Source organism: Lagenorhynchus albirostris, chromosome X, assembly GCF_949774975.1.
Source record: "Lagenorhynchus albirostris chromosome X, mLagAlb1.1, whole genome shotgun sequence".
Classification (NCBI taxonomy): domain Eukaryota; kingdom Metazoa; phylum Chordata; class Mammalia; order Artiodactyla; family Delphinidae; genus Lagenorhynchus; species Lagenorhynchus albirostris.
The window spans coordinates 125,501,127-125,516,525 of NC_083116.1; the positions used below are offsets into that span (position 1 = coordinate 125,501,127).

Here is a 15,399-nt window from a genome sequence, read left to right on the forward strand (position 1 = left end):
CATTTCTCCAAATAAGACATACATATGGCCAATAAAGCACGTGAAAAGATGCTCAACTCTGCTAATTATTAGACAAATTCAAATCAAAACTATAATGAGGTATCACCTCACACAGATCAGGATGGCCATCATTAAAATGTCTACAAATAATGAATGCTGGCAAGGGTGTGGAGAAAAGGGAACCCCCCCACCCCTACACTGTTGGTGGGAATGTAAATTGGTATGGCCACTATGGAAAACATACGAAGATTCCTTAAAAAACTAAAAATAGAGTTACCACATGATCCAGCAATCCTACTCCTGGGCATATATCTGCAGAAAATGCTAATTCAAAAACATAAATGCAACCCAATGTTCACAGCAGCACTATTTACAATAGCCAAGACATGGAAGCAACCTAAGTGTCCATCAACAGATGAATGGATCAAGAAGATGTGGTACACACACACACACACACACACACACACACACAATGGAATATTACTCAGACATAAAAAAGAATGAAATAATGCTATTTACAACAACATGGATGGACCTAGAGATTATCATACAAAGTAAAGTAAGTCAGACAGAGGAAGACAAAAATCATATACCACTTATATGTGGAATCTAAACTATGATACAAATGAACTTATTCACAAACAGAAGCAGACTCAGAGACGTAGAAGACACACTCACGGTTACCAAAGGGGATCTGGCAGGCGCAGGGTTCAGGGGAAGATAAATTAGGACTTTGCGATCAGCAAATACACATTACTATATATAAAACAGATAAACAACAAAGTCCTTCTATAAAGTACAGGGAACCATGTTCAATGTCTTGTAATAAACTATAATGGAAAAGAAAAAAACCCAATACAAATAGTTTACACAGGGCTTCCCTGGTGGCACGGCGGTTGAGAGTCCGCCTGCCGATGCAGAGGACACGGGTTTGTGCCCCGGTCCGGGAAGATCCCACATGCTGAGAAGCGGCTGGGCCCGTGAGCCATGGCCACTGAGCCTGCGCGTCCGGAGCCTGTGCTCCGCAACGGGAGAGGCCACAACAGTGAGAGGCCCACATACCGCAAAAAAAAAAAAAAAGTTTACACATAATTGCATCTATTATCTGCCTGGCTCTGTTCTAAGTGCTTTAAGTTATGTAATCCTTTTAATAAACAATGAAAGAATCCTTCCTACCAGAATCTCACAATGTGTTTTCAATGATATATCCAGGAACCACCACTAACAGTGTCATACCAGGGGTTCACATACACTAAATTATCTCTCTCCTGTTACGATTTTCTCATGGCTCTGAGCTGTAGGCAGCAGAAATTTTGTGAACCACCTTCCTCATCTGGCTCCTCCAGGTACCCAGGTATCCACCTAGATAATGACACTCCATGTACAATATGCTATGGTTTGCCCAACTCTCCCAAATTTCCGACTTTTCAGAAATATGCTGAAATTTTAAAGACAACTTTCTGATTGACTTTGAATACATCAGTTGCTAGACAGTCCAATAAAGGGAGGTTCTGCCGTTGGAAGACTGTAGGTTCTCCAAGAGAATATAAAACCAACGTGCGTTTCTTTAGACTTTGGAAGCTTGAAATCTAAAGATGACAGTACTTGACGGAAATGAATCCAAGTGTGCCAAGTTGGTAATGACTTACAAAAATAAATGTTACTTTTAATATCACAATAGTGTCAAGAAGTAGGACACTTCTAGATGAGGCTTTATACATTGGGAATTAAAATCAGGCCATCATCCTCATTTCTCTTTTCACTCACCGAACTAGGAAAATGGGTACTGTGAGGTGAAAGGTCACAGTGCATTAAACATCTCACTTCTTATCATCTCATCTTTTTTTAAAAATCTAGTTTTGGAATACCTTTTATTTAGGTGGATTATTTATTTTTTTGCCACTATGGTAAGAGTGTACCCTTCTCTTTTCATGTGTAAACTCGAAGAGACAACACTAAAGGGATCCCTTCTCTGTTAAAGTTCTGACACAGAAAAAATGCTTTGATTTTTTTCTTAATGATAAATATTAATTTTGTGCATAAATTCCAAAGGCCTAACTAACCTTTAATATTCTTTAAGAATAAGCATATACAGCAAAAAAAAACAGAAAGCTATAAATTAAAACCAAGTAACATCCTAAAAGATCTTCCTTTGAAAAAGCCTGCATGGTCGGGCTTCCCTGGTGGCGCGGTGGTTAAGAATCTGCCTGCCAATGCAGGGGACACGGGTTCGAGCCCTGGTCCGGGAAGATCCCACATGCCGCAGAGCAACTAAGCCCGTGCGCCACAACTACTGAGCCCACGTGCCATACTACTGAAGCCCACGCGCCTAGAGCCTGTGCTCCACAACAAGAAGCCCGCACGCCGCAACGAAGAGTAGACCCCGCTCGCCGCAGCTAGAGAAAAGCCCTCGCGCGGCGATGAAGACCCAACACAGCCAAAAATAAATAAATAAAATAAAAATTAAAAAAAAAAAATCAGTAGCCCTGAAAATACTATTTTAAAAAAGTCTCCATAGTTAAATGGTAGTGTTTGTTGTCCAACGCCTAAAAAAAATGTAGAGTTTGAGTGTTAACTGTAAGTAACATTTCAGTACGGTTACCTGTAGACGGCAATCTTGGCTGTGCCAACAACTCTCCTTTCCTGCGCATTAATGTGTCAACAGATCATCACTGTACGAAACGTGAGAAAGGTTTTGGTAAAGTTTCTGACCTATATTTGAGACGGGGAAACGGTTCCTATTGCAGCACGCCCGTAAAGCTGGCAGTTACCCAGACAGTTACTGATGGAAAACCTCATTCACAAGCTAATGATGTGGACACACTCTGCACACGACCAGGGCGGGGGTCTGAGAACTTCCTGGGGAACCCAACTCTCTGTGGTCCAAGGAGGCAACAGAAACTTACAATCACGCAAAGATTATAAACACACGTTTATCTTCGTTTCCCAAAGTAGACTGTGTTCATTTTAGCGCTCGTTTCTAAAACAGTAGCGCTTAAAGATGACAACGTGTAATTTAAAGCAAAGATTTCAAGATCAAATCTGTTGGAAAATTCTAGGTTTGAAAAAGGTAAAATAGATCCGAGAAGCTAAACAAATCCCACGCAGGATAAACACCAGAGAAAACCCCAAGAAAGCACAATTTCCTGAAAGTCAGCAACAAAAGAAACTCTTCAGAGCAGCCAGAGGGAAAAAAAAATGACATCCAGAGGAAAAAGATAAACAAATCCCACAAACTTGTTGTCTTCTGGCTTGCATTATTCTGGACAACGGAACAAAACCTTCCAAGGGCTGAAAGAATATGTCAATCTAAAATTCCACACTCAGATGAAACATCTTTCAAAACATGAAAGTGAAGCATTTTCCAAACAAACAACAAATGCAGACAGAATTCACTGCTAAGAGATCTGCACCACAGGAAATATTAATGCAAGTTCTTTAAGAAGAATTATCTCAGATGGAAATCTGGATTTATGCAAAGGAACGGTGACAGAAATGGTAACTATTGGGGTGAATATAAAAGTATTTTCTTCTCATTTTGAAGTTTCTTTTACATATAAATGCTTAATGCAAAATAACTATGTATTGTAGCGTTTGAAACATATATGAAAGATGTATGGCAACAGAAGCACAAAGAAACAGGTACAGAAGGCAAACAGAAACAGACTGCGGTAAGTTTCTTATACATGAGGTGGTAAAGTATCATTCAAATGCAGACTGTGATAAGACGCATACTGCAAACGTTAGCGCAACGCTGCAAAAACAAAACAAAGACGTGTAGCTAACAAGCTAACAGTGAAGTAAAATCATAAAAAATCCTCAGTTTAGGCAAAAGTGGAGGAACGGAGGGGGAAAAAAACCCCAGAATGCACGACACAAGCAGAAAACAAAAAGTTGGTGGTAAATGGTACAACCTTTCCGATTAAAAGGCTGAGTGTGAGACTAGATAAAAAAGCCACACTCAACTCTGTAACAAACCCACTTTGCATAAGTACATACTGTCTCTGAATACGTGTATGTATATTTGACACATGTTGATACATTATATACATTTACTATACAGTACTGATATGTATTCCTATTATGTTCCACTTATCATTCTCATCTTCTGTGATTTCTTGTATTTCTTCCCTGCTTAGTGAGGTTGGGGAGGGCGCTATGCAGGTGAAGACGACACAGAACAGGAAGCGAAACAGAGCGATTCCTGGCCCTGGAGGATAGCACCCGCCTTTCGTGAGGGATCCATACGTGAACACGACACAACCCAGTGACCCTGCTCTGCTGGGAGCAGATGGCAGAGTGACCAGACCACCAGGCTCCTTAGGAAGTCTGAGCATTGCCACACCGAGGGTGCATCCGCCTGCGCACTTAAGACACCCTTGGGGGTTTAGGAACAGAATTCTGAGAAGTCACAGCCTCTGTTCTTGAAGTCAGTCACACTGGAGCTGAGACAAGTGCTTGGAGGGACGTCCTTGGTGGTCCAGTGGTTAAGACTCCACGCTGCCAGTGTAGGGTGTATGGGTTCGATCCCTGGTCGGGGAACTCGATCCCACATGCCACATGACGCGGCCAAAAAAATAAAAAGAGAGAGAAGTGCTTGGATAGGGGGCGGTACTTGGAGGGATGGGGCAAAAAGGGCTTTCCAGGTGGCATGGCAGCTCCATGCCCGGCCCCATCCTGCTCCCATGCCCCTGCAGTAGATCTGTAACCCCAGCTAACTTCCCACTCCACCTCAGTCTCGGAGTCTGTTCCTTGAGAAACCTTCTTAAAACAATGGCTCCAGCAGCAGCCGGTACAAAAGTCCGCATACAACTGCCCTGCTCTTTCAGGTGCCCTGCTCATGAATGCTGCAAACACTTCTTTTTTTAATAAAAGAAAACGATGGTGTTTTGTATCTTTGATCAAAGAGCCCACGCGGCAGGCATTTCAATAAATGCATGCCAGTGCACACGGTGTGCAGAAAAACACAAGGAACGCCCCAGAATACTCCAGATGGGATGTACTTGGCGGCCTCTATTATTTGTCTAGTTAGGTTACTCTATTGGTTATCCTCCCCTTTCCTGAAATTGAATTTAAAAATTGGGAGACACGTCGAGATATGACAACACAAGAAGGTAAAGTTCCAGAAGTGTAAAGCAGGGGTGAGCACACTTTTTCTGCAAAGGGCCAAAGAGCAGGTATCTTGGACTCGGCAGCCATCCTGTTACAAGTACTCAACTGTGCCCCAGCTCACAAGCAGCCACAGACAGTAGGTAATGGGCGTGGGCGTGTTTCAATAAAACTTTACAAAAATAGGTGGAAGGCGGGGTTGGCCTACAGGCAGGAGTCTGCCGACCCCTGCCCTGGGGCAAAATCATGTTCATTGTATTAAGGTGTGCACTCACAACTCATTACTAAATTAAAACAGACAACCGTAAAATGTCATTAAGGGTGACTTGAGACATGAACACACGACAGAAGCGCTTTCTTCCAGAGGTGAGGCAGGTCTGTGCCTCGTTCCTGGGAAGCACCACAGTGGAGGCGGCAGCAGGAGCGTGGGGCGCACTTCAGCCCAGGTCCCTGGTTCCTGGGACACACACAGCTGCCTCGGGGAGCCCTCAGGACACTCGTGCAAATGCCGTGCTGCGTTACGATGGTGCTTTCAGAACCCAAGTGCAAAGTCCCGCGAAAACTTCTCAATTCTTTTATTTTATGGATCACAGAAGCGTGAACCTGAACAGAATAATCTCATCACTGCGGAGATGACATCTTTAATTTTCTTCCTTTTTAAAAATTATTTTTAATAGGTTTAGTTTTTAGAGGAGTTTTAGGTTCACGGCAAAATGGAGGGGAAGGCACAGAGAGTTCCCATACGCCCCTGCCCCCCCCCCACATGCACAGCCTCCCCCACTGTCCACACCCCCCTCCAGAGGGTACATCTGCTACAGCCGATGAACCTGTACGGACACACCATCCTCACCCGAAGCCCATAGTTTACATTAGGGTTCACTCTTGGTGTTGTACCCTCTATGGGTTTTGACAAATTTATAATGAATGACATGTGGCCACCACTATAGTATCATAAAGCACAGTTTCCCTGCCTTAAAAATCCTCTGTGTTCCGCCTACTCATCTCTCCCCGTTCCCTAAACCCTGGCAACCGCTCATCTTTTTGCTGTCTCTGTAGTTTGGCCTTTTCCAGAAGGTCACAGAGTTGGAATCATACCGCATGTAGTCTTTTCAGGTTGGCTTCTCTCACTCAGTGATGTGCATTTCAGGCTCCTCCGTGTCTTTTCCTGGCTGGAGCTCATTTCTTTTTAGCGCTGAATAATAATTCCACGGTCTAGATGCAACAGTTCATTTACCCATTCACCTACAAAAGGACATCCAAGTTCTGGCAATGATGGATAAAAGCTGCTATAAACATCTGTGTGCAGGTTTTTGCACGGAAGTAAGTTTTCAACTCCTTTGGGTAAATTTTATTTTTTAAAAATGCCATTAGAATTACATAAGTAATACATGTTCAGGGGAGAGATTTTAAGTGATTCTCAACCGCAGGCAATTTTGTCCCCCAAAGGTCATCGGGCAATGTCCGGAGACATTCCTCGTCACAACTTGGGGGGAAGGGCCCTGGCACGGAATGGGTAGAGGTCAGGGATGCTGCGAACCTCGTACAATGCACAAGACGTCCCCCCCATGAGAAAGGATTATCGGGCCCCACGTGTCACTAGTGCTGAGGTTGAGAAATCCTGACATGAGGATAAAATGTTAAAAGTTTTCTCTCCCCAAGTCTTCCCACTCTCACCACGCAGAGACAGCCCGTACTCACGAGCTTCTTCCAGTCTTCTACAAGTTTCCGCACACACCTGTTCTTACTTATAACACAAATATATTTTGCTGACTATAATCTTTGAATTTAGTCGTGAGTGGCACATACCAGTTGTTTTCATCACTAACATCCTTGAACAGCAAGGCGGCTTACTACCTGCCTACATAAAACCACTCCTTGCCCGCCAGTCCGCAAAGGAAGTGTACATTTTATGAAGTCCCTTAGGTCCATTATACAACTTAACCATCACAGCAGCCCTTTCGTTATTCCCACTTTGTGGCTAAAGAGGCCAAGATCCAGAAAGTTCAAGTGAACAGAACCGGGCTTCACAGATCATAAGTGGTTAGGATTTGAACCCCCAGTTCTAGCTTCAGTTTTGGGGCTCTCCTCATTTCACAGCACAGCAATTCACAATTCACAGTAATTTAGATAGAAGGTAGGTAGTCAGGTTTTTAAAAATTTATTAATTAATTTATTTTTAATTCTGGGCTGCTTTGGGTGTTTGCTGCGGTGTGCGCGGGCTTCTCATTGCGGTGGTTTCTCTTGTTGCGGAGCACAGGCTCTAGGCGTGTGGGCTTCAGTAGTTGTGGCACGCGGGCTCGGTAGTTTTGGCTCACGGGCTCTAGAACGCAGGCTCAGTAGTTGTGGCGCACGGGCTTAGCTGCTCCACGGCACGTGGGATCTTCCCGGACTAGGGCTCAAACCCGTGTCCCCTGCACTGGCAGGTAGATTCTTAACCACTGAGCCGCCAGGGAAGTCCGGTACTCAGTTATTTTTGCACAATGGAAGTACCTCGGAATTTGCAACCAATAACACACTTCATTGAGAGAAGTCTTCTAGACACTTTGAACAATCAATCTGCACGTACACAAAGCACCCATTACGCATAATTCTAACCCTTTCCCGTTTGGTTAATCTTTAACACTTCCGAGCTGGTCTGAAATGTATTCAGTCATTTGCACTGTACCGACAAGCAACTAAGTTGAATTCATTTTTGGATTTTCTAGGACACTTTATTTCTTTCACCTGACTGACACCAGGACTTTCTCACAGTTACTCTCTATGTCTAGGACATAGTAGCCGGACAGGAGTGAGCCACCGTGGGGCTTTACGTTTTGTTCACGTGCGCATCTGTCCCATTACGTCAAACCCAGACTCACGGAGTCTTAGATCTACAGTGAATATCTTATTTATAGAGGCCATTTATTTATAGATGAGGAGTGTGACCAAGTAGGTCATTCCTCTGACCGAGAAACCAGCAGAGTGTGCAGTCAGCTGAGCTAATGACACAGCAGAAACGGAATGTCAGTGCTTTAGGGATAAAACCTAGGCAATTTCTACATACCCTAATTCCCATTAAAATTCTTAACTCTGTTGACTGATCTGCCTTCAAGATGTTAATGCTTCCCTGTTCTATCGCTGGTATTGGAAACTTGTGAAATCGTAAGCAGCAATTATTATTAAGATAAATGACTGCAAAATCATAGCTAAATACGTACAACGTGCATTCTCACATGAGGCCTGATTTCCTGCGGCAATGGCTACTGAACGTGAGTATTTTCCAATTCCTAAAATGAATGTTGCCCACCTTTTTAGAATTCTCATTCCTCACTGCCCTTTCCTGCTACGTGACACTGCTAACTAGAATAAACGCGTGTGGGTGCCCTTCCGTCAGTCCTCCAAAGACGGGGGCTGGAAGGACACGCAGGCTGGGTCTCTCGGACACGATGGCTGAAGAGTTTTATGTCTGCTTCTTCCGCGGTCTCATGTGGCTGAACCACATCAGCGTAAGTTTACTCTCACGTGCGGTGGCTGCACGAGGCAGTTCTAGCATGAAATTCTCTGGGGAAAGCAACACTTCAGACAATTCGCGCGAAGCAGGACCAAGAAACCTATCAGTTAAGTAAAGCCCGCGTTTGTCGTGATGAAGCCCTCTGGCGTAAGCCCAGCGACGGAGCAGGTACCACTGACCTCTGGAAATGGATGACGTGGGGCACCGAAAGGTAACATACCTCCCGGAAGCAAGAGCCGGTGCGGGGTCTGGCGCTGCCTCTGTCGAAAAAAGACTTGAGTTTTCCTAGTTTAAAAGGGAGACTGAACCTTGAGATAGACAAAAGAACACATGAGCCTTTCAGTGAGTCAACTACCTCTCCTGACTGGCATCAGAGTTCCCAGATTCCTAAGGGCGTGAAGGTCCCCCCCGGCTTTTATAGTGTGGGCTTGGGACGCCGGAATCACATACAATATAGAGAATCTCACCGTGCCTGATCAGGAATACGTATGCCCAAATGTGCACGTGTGGGACAGAGCAACACAGCATGTGTGTCATGCTTCAGGGCGACATGGATGCATTGCCCACCACTGAATTCGTCACCATGCTCCGATCTCTCACAGACTTGGACAGCCGACCACCAGGGGGGTCGGAACCTGGAGGTCACGCCAGGTTGTCTGACCCTAAATCCCGTCGTCCCTCCACTGCACCACTCGGCCTATCTTTAGATGGTACTTCTGAGGGACTCTTTAAAAAAAATAAAACACCGGTCCCTCTTCTAACAGCTTATATCTGCCTCGAAGGCCAAACTCTTGCCTATGTCTTGTTTACCCATCTCGATCATGCTGCATTCACGCCCGGTCTAAGCCGGCTTTCTCTTCTCTGGATTTCAGTGTGGCTTTGTTTCTCAGAAATTTACACTCGGCGCTTGCAAAGGGTAGTGGCTCCCTTACAATACATCCCTTACAATGCAGGCTGGCAGACTCTCTGAGCAGCAGTGTGGTCCCGGAGTGACCTTGGCTCAACCCCAGAATCCCTCGCAGAGGGCTATCAGTTAAGTAAAGCCCGCCTGTGTCGTGATGAAGGCCTCCTGGTGCCATGAAGCACTCCAGTGTGTCTCCTGGTGAGTAACGTAACTTTTCTGTGCCATGAAAGGAGCACAGTGCTCTACAGTTACACTGCACAAACTCACATGTTCAAATACACACAAAGCCAGACGTGTAGGCTTGTGCAGAACGACAGTTAACAATTATAATCACAGCATGGGAACAGCTGCACGCTGGGCATTGGAATTCTGCTGTGTTCCTTTTGTTCTATGTTCTCTGTGATTTTTAAAGAAAAAATAAAAACCAAGATGAATCTTATGTGTATTTTACCACAATTAAAACATAAATAAAAATAAAAAGCCAAGATAAATCTACAAACATTTTCATCAGTCACTTCCACAAAGGAATGAATGTGAGAATTCCCTTAAAGGGACTAAAACAGTCACACAAAATTGTAAGAGAATAATGCTTTCGTTTCAACTGGAACATAATCACATTTATCCCTAGTATTTCTTTCCTTTTTTTTTTGGTGGTACGCGGGCCCCTCACTGCTGTGGCCTCTCCCGTTGCGGAGCACAGGCTCCGGACGCGCAGGCTCAGCGGCCATGGCTCACGGGCCCAGCCGCTCCGCGGCATGTGGGATCTTCCCGGACCGGGGCACGACCCCGCGTCCCCTGCATCGGCAGGCGGACTCTCAACCACTGCGCCACCAGGGAAGCCCCCTAGTTTTTCTTAAATGGAAACAAATTACTTGGTTTTCAAACAACGGAATTCTTAAGTGAGCAAGCGTGTCTAAGAAAGAAAGAACAGGATCACATGAGAAAACAAATGAGATTAGACTGAGTGTAGATGCTACAATTCTTGACTAGCGGTTATCTTCACGCTACACGTAACCAAATGATTTTATCTGCCTGCCTTTCTCTATTTTATTGATACCATTTTACCAGCCTAGGAGGCAACAGGCTTCTTCATGCAAATATAATTTCAAACAGTTTCAAAAATGCAAATGCCCTATTTCCTATAAAAAACAAATATAAAGGAAAACTAGAATTTAAGTGAATTTCCTAGTTTAAGCTTAGCCTGATTTCCTTTGAGCTGTTCAAATTTCTCTCAGGCCTTAAGATCGCGTTCATGAATTAAAGAAAATATGTTAAATGCATAAGTATATAGGTACTTGTGTAAACTAAGAAGCTCTGGGGATGATATTTCTGACAACAAATTAAACCGAACAAAGTGTTACCCTAAAATGGTACTTGGAAGATGTCATTGTTAACAGAGGGAACCAGTGCTGTGTCAGATTTCCGGTTGTGTGAAGAGAAATCTTCACAAGTCACACACAGCCCTAACTGCACAGAAAAGCACTTTGCAAAAAAATGCTGAAAATGCCCTTCCGTTCTAAGGATGACATTTACATGGTTTTACAGAAATATCACAGATTAAAAATAGAAGACAGTGCCTTTTAGTAGGGCACAAACCTTGTTCCCAAAAAAGTATATGAGAAAAGTATGTGAATTTTGAGAAATCTTTCTCAGTTTGGATCCTCCATTATACAGAGATTTACTTCTTTTTCAGTGGGAAGAGACAGTCCCTTACAAGGACAGGGAGGCGAACCCTGGCACTGGGAACAGAAAAGCACATGCACCTGAAGTGGGCGACTTTCGAACTTGGTTGGGGTTTTACCCCTGCATCTCCGACCGAAGGAAGTCTCCCCAAGGACTGATGCTTAACTGTGAAACGGTGACACAAATGAGGTTCAGAACGGTGTGATACATTAGGGAGACAGCTTGATGACCCACCAAGACCCCTGCCAAAGCCCCCGTACGCGAGCAGAGCATTCAACAGGTGTAACTGTGCTCATCTGACTTGCTGTCATGTTAACCTGTTCGATTCGAGGTTGGCAGACCTGTTCTTAAAGGGTCAGGCAGTAAACAGTTTTCACTCCATGGGCCATATAGAGTTACAACCACGCAATTCCACCACTGTAGTGAGCAACAAAGACAATACAGACGTCAATGGGTACAGCTGTGCTCCGAGGAAACTTTCATTACGTGCAATAAAGTTAATAGAACTTTCATGCATCACGACTTGTCGCTCTTCTTGGTTTGATTTCTTGGACCACTTAAAACTGTAAAAACCATCCTTAGCTTGTTGACTGTACAAAAGTAGGTAATGGGTTAAATTTGGCCCACAGGCTCTAGTTTGCTAACTCTTGTGTGAGATAAGATGAAGCACGGTTAGATTCCATTGCTGTCATACCTTACCAAGATTACTTAAAAATGAACCTCCAGGAAAACAGGATGGTTTCTCAAAACATTCAGCATACAATTATCAGATGATCCAGCAATTCCATTTCTAGGTATAAAACCAAAAGAACTGAAAGAAGGAACTTGGACAGATGTTTGCAGCCCAATGTTCTTAGTAACATTATTCACGATCGCCAAAAGATGGAAACAACCCAGATATCCACCGATGGACGAATGGATAAACAAAATGTCGTCTATACGTACAGCGGAATATTATTTAGCTTACAAAAAAAATGAAATTCTGACACATGCTATAATGCGGATGAACCTTGAAGACATTATGCTAAGTTAAATAAGTGAGACACAAAAGGACAAATAACCTAGGGTCCCCCTTACATGAAGTACCTAGAGTAGTCAGAAATGGAGACAGAAAGCTGGGGGGGGGGGGGCGGGGAATGGAGAGGAGAGGAGAGTTATTACTGAGAGTTTTAATTTGGGAAGATGAAAAAGTTCTGGAGGTGGATGGCGAATGCACTTAATGCCACCGAACAGTACACTGTGTACTTAAAAGTGGTTAAAAAACGGTAAATTTTATGTTACATATGTTTTACCATAATAAAAAAGATCTCAAAGAAAATGAACCTTCAATGCAAATGTATTTCTTCCAAAGACCCTGCTGTTGGCTACAGACAAACTTAGATCGAAATGTCTATAACAATTTACTCTGAAGCAAGTCAAGAATAAATGTCTGCTTTCTTTCCATAACCCAGAGTCAAACTCTCCAACTGTGAGAAGAAGTTGTCCTCAGTGATCTTCAAACTCACAGGTGACATTCTGAGATACTTCCCAGGGAAGCAGAGGCACTCCCTAGAAACAGTCGCAGGATCTTGGTAGTTTCTGGAATATCTGAATGTCAGTCAAACCCAGAAATCCTTAAGCAGCCTCTGTCCTTGGAGAATTTAGCTTCCCAGTGGCAGAATGACATGTTTTGGTTAATTAAATTTGTATTGATCTTCGTGGCTGGGAAATGGGATCAATGTTATTGCTAAATCAAGGCTAATCGTAAAAGTCATTCAAAAAAATGAACACATTTTGCCGTTATATGATGATCAGGACCGTACCTGTGATTGGAGCAGAAACTCCAGAAGCCCAAGAAAAGTAGCAGGTATTCAGATCTACTTAATCTAGAGGCTGAATCACTTCTTCCCACCTAAGACGAAAGCTGCAAGGTGAGGGAAAAAAGGGAAATTTAAGCGTAATTCTTAGTGGACGCCGTTTCCCTCATTAGAAAGAAAAGAGTTAAGAAGAGTAAGATGATATTGATGCACCTTCTGTCAAGAGGTCTCCTGACGGCAGGTTCACTAGATTCTGATCTCCTACAAGCTTACTTTGTAAACCTCTATGAAAATACAAGGGATTATCGCATGACTTTGGAAACCTTTTAGCCACCGTAAGTTTCCAGAAGGAATCTTTTTTTTTTCCTGGCTGTGCCTCTTGGCTTGCAGGATCTTAGTTTCCCCACCAGGGACTGAACCTGGGGCCCCAGCAGTGAGAGCAGAGTCCAAGCCACTGGACTGCCACGGAAGTCTCCAAAGGCATCTTTCTGACCCTTGCCTTGCTTTCTGTTTGACTGCAAATCGAGCCCCTCTGGACAGGACTGCACTGCCATCCATGTTCCCCGTGAACTCACCCAGCCCCTGGCTTCAAACCCCAAATACATGTCTCAGGGTCCTGGCCTTCCCAGCTGCACACGCATCTCTGGACCAGCCTGCCTGATGGATCCACTGCGAGGTCCCACCGGCATCTCGCACACGGCATGTCCACAGCGGAGCCCTTCACCCACCCGCCACCCACACCACCTTGTCTCTCCTCCAGCCCGCCGTGCGAATAAATGACACCTGCCTCCTACTCAGGGTCACGCGCCAGACCCACACTCCTCCAGCTAGGCCGCCTGCGTGTCTACTGGCGCTCCCCGCTGAAGAGGGGCCCAAGTCTGTGCTTTCCTTCCCAGGTCCGCTGAGCTACGCTAGTGGAAAATGAGACTGGGACTTCCCTGGTGACGCAGCGCAGAAGACTCTGTGCTCCCAATGCAGGGGGCCCAGGTTTGATCCCTGGTTAGGGAACTAGATCCCATATGCATGCCACAACTAAGGAGCCCACCTGCTGCAACAAAGGAGCCAGGGAACCGCAACTAAGACCCAGCGGAAGGAAGGAAGGAAGGAAGGAAGGAAGGGAGGGGGAGGGAGGGAGGATGGGAGGAAGGAAGGAAGGAAGCAAGGAAGGGAGGGAGGAAGGGAGGGAGGAAGGAAGGGAGGAAGGAAGGAAGGAAGGAAGGGAGGAAGGAAGGGAGGGAGGGAGGGAGGAAGGGGGGAAGGGAGGGAGGCAGGCAGGGAGGGGGGAAGGGAGGGAGGAAGGAAGGAAGGAAGGGGGAGGGAGGGAGGAAGGAGGGAGGGCAGGAAGGAAGGAAGGGAGGGAGGGAGGGGGAGGGAGGGCAGGAAGGAAGGAAGGGAGGGAGGGAAGGGGAGGGAGGAAGGAAGGAAGGAAGGGGGAGGGAGGGGGAGGGGGAGGGAGGGAGGAGGGAGGGAGGAAGGAGGGCAGGAAGGAAGGAAGGGAGGGAGGAAGGAAGGAAGGGGGAGGGAGGGAGGGAGGGAGGGAAGGCAGGAAGGAAGGAAGGAAGGGAGGGAGGGGAGAGGGGAGGAAGGAGGGAGGGCAGGAAGGAAGGGGGAGGGAGGGGGGAGGGAGGAGGGAAGGAGGGAGGCAGGAAGGAAGGAAGGAAGGGGGAGGGAGGGGGAGGGAGGGAGGAGGGCAGGAAGGGAGGGAGGGAGGGGGGAGGAGGGAGGGAGGAGGGAGGGAGGGAGGAAGGAAGGGAGGGAGGGAGGGAGGAAGGGAGAAAGGATGGAAGGAAGGGAGGGAGGAAGGAAGGAAGGGAGGGAGGAAGGAAGGAAGGAGGAAGAAAGGGGGAAGGAAGGGGGGAGGGAGGGGGCAGGGGGGAGGGAGGGGAGGGAGGAAGGGGGAGGGAGGGGGGAGGGAGGGAGGAAGGGGGAAGGAGGGGGGAGGGGGGAGGGGGGCTGCCTTATGCCTGGAACCCACCTGGAGCCACTTCAATCCCTCCCCCACCAGCAGCCACCAGTTAGTGCAGAGGGAAGGCGCTGGAGGGTTCCCAGTCCAAACACATCACCATTACCATCACATCCTGTAAGGAACTGTCTGGGGGTCCCCTGCACACAGCTCTCACCTCATCTCCTGGTCAGTCACTTGCCTCCATCATGCTGGCCTGGCCTCCTTTACGTCCCTCGAGTTTCTAGAGCTCCGTCCCGCTGCCTGCCCTTTGCATGTGCTGTTCCCTCCTTCTGGAACTCTTTTCTCCGGGCTCTTCCCAGCTACATCCTTGAGACTTCAACTCATCAGTCTCCATTTCTTAACTCCAGTGTGGAAGCGCTTCCACCCCAAGCCCCTTGGCCACATCTCCCTGCTCATTCTTCACCGCGTGTGCTACTCTCAAGGCATCTCGCTGACCAGTTCCCGTTTACTG

The 15,399-nt window shown here is 46.1% G+C and overlaps 1 protein-coding gene across 11 annotated transcripts in view; it reads right to left on the minus strand.

Moving 5' to 3' along the window:
• Positions 1–15,399, minus strand: part of TBL1X (transducin beta like 1 X-linked) — a 228,229-nt gene that overhangs the window by 75,834 nt on the left and 136,996 nt on the right. Inside the window, exon 3 of one of the 11 annotated variants that reach the window (XM_060138707.1) lies at positions 12,989–13,089. The exons of the other annotated variants lie outside the window; for them this stretch is intronic. The gene's annotated coding sequence lies outside the window, so the exon portion shown is untranslated. The remainder of the gene's footprint in view (positions 1–12,988; positions 13,090–15,399) is intronic. 11 annotated transcript variants of the gene reach the window in all.